Below are 4,601 nucleotides of genomic sequence, written 5' to 3' on the forward strand. Positions count from 1 at the left end.
GTCCCCTGCACCCAAGAGCATCTGACAACTTTAAATGACCAGCAGTTACAGGCAGGCTGGAGGCATCTGATGTGCCTGCTTCCCTTGAAGGCACTGTCCTCTTGCAGGGTGTCTTGAACCTTTAGTGTAAGACTGTGCTCCTCACTGCTTTCTAACCACCAGCATTGTTTGTTCCTTCTATTTCCAGGTGCCTACATGTGGCAGGTCAAATTATGTTCCTCTGCAGATAGATGTGACTAGTCCCTGGAGCCTGGGAATGTGTTACACTGCATGGCCAGGGGGACTTAAATGTTCTAATGGAGTTAGGGTGGTTCATCAGGGGACACTGATAACAAGGAGGTTACCCTGGAATGTTCCCCCCAGGCTGCTACAATCAGAAGGGCCTTAAGATGTGGAAGGAATAGGAGGAAGAGCCAGAGTAACACAGCCCAAGGGAAGGCTCAAGTGGTCACTGTTGGCTTTGAAGTAGGAAGGGGCCATGAGCCAAGGTGCTGGTGGCCTCCAGTGACTGAAAAGACAAGAGAACAGATCCTTCTCTTGACCTTCCAGAAAGTGTGATTTAAATTAATAATGCTTTAATACAACTGCCATGATAAAAAATCATTCTTTATGGCTTGTCTTCTTTTGTGTCTTGAATATAGTCAAATCCTCCTTCAAGGAAATGATAAAACTATTTCCTTTATCTTTTCTAATAAATTTAAAGTTTTGCATGTCACAATTAAGAATTAGTTTACCTGAAATACACTTTCATGATGGAATGAAGTAGACCCAGGAATGAGAGGAGGGACATATGTTTAGGGTCAAAGGAACACCCTGTGAGGACAAGTCCTCATGGGGAAATAACTCACAGAGGAGAGTGTGACAGGAGCTGACAGCCAGGGGACAGGTGCATGGAGGATGGAGAAACAGGAAGGCACATGACACAGACCCCTAGGGCTTCCCCCCAGGATGGAGGCAGCCAGGAGCAGAGGTCATGGGGGAGGAGACTCAGGGCTGAAGTTGAAGAGCCTATAGGAGGATGAGGAAGACACTGAAGCCCTGGGGTGAGAAGGTGGTGGCCTTGAGACTGGCAAGGCCTTCAACAGGAACCTCCACTAAGATGCATTTTCCTTTTGCAGGTAGAAAGAGAGGGCTGCTGAAGAGAGCAGCAGCAAGCTAAGGGGGCTGGGAGGTCTGAGGTCAGGCTGAGACTGGCAGGGGAGGACCTCAGCACTGAGGGCCTGTTGCCCAGGCTGTGAGGTCCCCAGGCTGGCAAGGGCTCTGCTTCCTGGGGTGGCCAGGGCTCCTGAGCACAGGCAGCCACAGTCTTCCTATTTATGTGCAGCCAGGAGGTGGCCCTGGAGCACTGTGTAGTCACTGGTGGCACAGAAGTACACAGATGTCTGGGAGCGGGTGGCCGACTCCAGAGTGAGGGGGAAGTCCTCTGTGTTTGATCTGGAGACACTGTACCCGTCAGACACGTCTCCTTTTTCAGTGTTGTCAACAGCATATGAGTAATGGATCAGCTGCAGCCCTTGCCCTTGGTCTTGTCGATACCAATACATATAGTCATAATTGTAGGTCTGGTGGCATCTCAAAGTCACCTTTTCTCCTGTCTCTGTGATGACATGTCTTGGGCTCTGGGTGATTCCAGCCTCCATGTGTCCTGTGGTAGAGAAAGAGAAGTTTATGTCACCTCAAGAGATACTTGGATTGAAGTCTTGGAATTTCAGAGAAGGAAGCCCCCCATGGCCAGCACTCACCTGCCCACAGGAGACAGCAGGCCACACAGACAAAGAGCTTGATTCTCATTGTAGGAATGAGGGACGGTCCCATGTCTTCTGAGTCTGTTTTGGGGAAATAGAACTTTTGCCATTAGCAGCCGAGTGATGACTTGTCCCCTACAAATACATGAGCTGTGCAAATAACTTACCACAACCCTTCCCTAAGGGAAAAGTCAACTTTCAATTACATATATATGTATATATAATATTGTGAAAGATGGTAATATTTTATGCTACATATGCACAATTCATCATCTCTGAATGGAAAGAATTTGTAGTTTGCTTTAAACTATAAGTGTGAATCATCCTTCCTAAACTTTAGGAAGAATATTTGGTCCTCCATGCAGCTTTTATTCCTATAAGTATATAGTTTCTTATTTGTGTGTAACTAACTTTTCCCAATATTTCTTCAATATAAGGAACATCTGCATGGCAGTGGTGGTGCCTTCTGTAACTTCTCTGCTCAAACATCATCTCCAAGTTCCTTACACTAGTTCTTCCATTTGCCTAAACTCTGGGAATTAGATGTCAGTATGCCAGGCTATTCTTGACTACAAGAATCATTGACCACCAGAAAGTTTTAAGAGCATCAAGATCAAGGTCACTTCTACTTGAAAAACTTTTTTAAGTAGTCTCACAAAAGGTCAGGAACAGGAGTCCTTCTATATATTCTGAAGCCTTAGTGCATCACTATGGATATGAATTCTTTGTTTTAGGTGAGACCTTGGAATCCTGGCCACTTAGGTCCCCATGACAATATTTCTATTCAAGACAAGAGATGGATCATTAGTGATGTGGATGAGATATCTGCTTGTGACCTGTGCCTCCACTGTCAGAGGGAAATGTTCTGTCCTCGTTCATATGATCTCATATCCACCAAATAGTAAAAGATTCATTCAGTCGTGAATCTGCTATCATGCAATAGCAGTGAGTGCTGTTCTTTCCCACAGAGGCCATATCTCACTGTGAGGCCTTTTTCCGTGTCTCCACACATTGATGGACTCTTAGTGGATACTGCCTACAATCAGGCCTAGTGAACAGGGTGTAGAAACACAGAGACAACAGGAGGAAATCAGTGTAGCACTCATAGGGGTGGCTATGGCAGGGGCGTGGGCACCCAGGACGGGCTGTCCTATCTGTGGCCACAGATTGGCTAGTCCCAAGATTCACCAACAGAGGACACTTTGAATTACCTACCTCTAAGGATCATCTCGAAAGTAAAGTCTGAATTACTAACAATACTCAAACTTCCTTGGGGAGATGAGCATCCCCTGGGGATATCTCCTTTTAATTGACTTAGTAATTAATTATAGGGTCACAAGTTTTCTGTTGTTGGACATGTACACTTGAGCTTGAAGCCATGACAGGACAACAACCCCTCCATTAGTTTCAAGTGTCCTCAGTGTTGAAAGGCAATAAGCTACATAACTCTATCCCATAATGTGCCTTCCCCCTGCTGCCCAGATGGTCTTGAATGCAAGAGGCTCTGCTCTGATACACATTCTTGTCCAATATCAGGCAGCAATCATGGATTTCAGCAGAACTTCTGATTTAGGAGATGTAGGTTTCCATTCTCTCTTTGATACTAGTAAATATGAAATATAGGGAGAGTCCATGAGCTACATGCAACTTCCTCTTGATAAAGTGATATACTGTAATCATCTATAAAGCGGATACGAGTGTTATCATAAATACCCACACTCTAGCACTGAGTACGGGTTCCCGCCACTTGCTGGGAATTGAAAAGTGTCGGCTTAGATAAAAGAACACCCAGAAGGGCTGGGGTCTGAATGACAAGGAGCACTCTGGCTGAGCCTAGCAGGGCAGACTGAGGGTTAACAAAGAGCTAGAAGCATCCAGGGGCCTTGACTGAGTCTATGTGGTAACCTCCACCTCCTCTCCCTAGAACACCCTCAGCTGGGACAGGAAGGTTAGGGTACAGAAAGCCAGCAGGGCTGTACAAGCTGCTGGCACACAGATACATGGCTGAGTCCCCCAGCTCCAAGGAGCTCATGTTCAGCTCAGAGTGATAGTCATCAAACTGCTGAGCTGAGAATCAATCAGGGAAGTTTCCTTTGTTCCTCTGCAGTTTATCAAAATATTCAACAAAGAACTGAGGCCCCTGACCAGGAGCCTGCTGGTACCAGGACACACTTTTGTGTCCAGACATGGGATAGCACTTCAGAGTGCCCTTTCCTCCCTTTGCTCTGATTAGGTGTCTCGGGGATAGGATGACTTCAGCATCCACTGAACCTGGGGAGGAAGGAGACAGGAGTGAACACCTAACAGAGGGAGGAGTTTGATCTAAAGCAACAAGAAAGGACTGTGGCTCCAGGGGCTGTCCCCTGTGCTCAGGACTCACCTGCTCCCAGGAGACAAAGGGTGAAGCAGTAGAGGAGCCTGGGTCCCCAGGCAGGGTCAGGAAGGACAGGTCTAAGCATCTTTGCACTCAGGGTGCTGGTCTCCTGGGCTGAGAGCAGCACTTGGCTCCTCCCTTTTCTCTGTTTGGAGCATTCACCATGACATCAGAGATGTCACTCTTCTGATGCCAGTGTGCTTGTGGGTTCAACAGATCTCCTGTAGCCCCTGGACATGCTCAGTTGATGTAGTCCTTCCCCATTCTGTGGAACTTCTGTGGGACAGGGGCAGCTGGCTGTGCTGAGCAAGGCAGGGTGGGGTGTGGGGTGAAGTCTTTGCTCACTGTTTTCTAACTTTCCTGTGAGTCAGGAGCTTCCCTCTCTCCACCTGGATGGTGGTGTGAGCTGCCCCCTGGAGTCCCATCACTTCCCTTGTCAAATGCAGGCTCCTAGAGAGGCCTTGATTCACCAAGGTGCAGTT

The 4,601-nt window shown here is 47.4% G+C and overlaps 1 long non-coding RNA gene across 1 annotated transcript; it reads right to left on the bottom strand.

Moving 5' to 3' along the window:
* Positions 1-646: 646 nt before the first annotated feature.
* LOC114081998 (uncharacterized) lies at positions 647-4,239 on the bottom strand. Its single transcript, XR_011706435.1, has 3 exons — positions 4,126-4,239; positions 1,743-1,826; positions 647-1,645 (listed from the first exon to the last, which is right to left on the bottom strand). It is a non-coding gene; the product is annotated as an uncharacterized lncRNA (long non-coding RNA).
* Between the last annotated feature and the right edge of the window lie 362 nt (positions 4,240-4,601).

This window comes from Marmota flaviventris, chromosome 1 (genome assembly GCF_047511675.1).
Source record: "Marmota flaviventris isolate mMarFla1 chromosome 1, mMarFla1.hap1, whole genome shotgun sequence".
Lineage (NCBI taxonomy): Eukaryota > Metazoa > Chordata > Mammalia > Rodentia > Sciuridae > Marmota > Marmota flaviventris.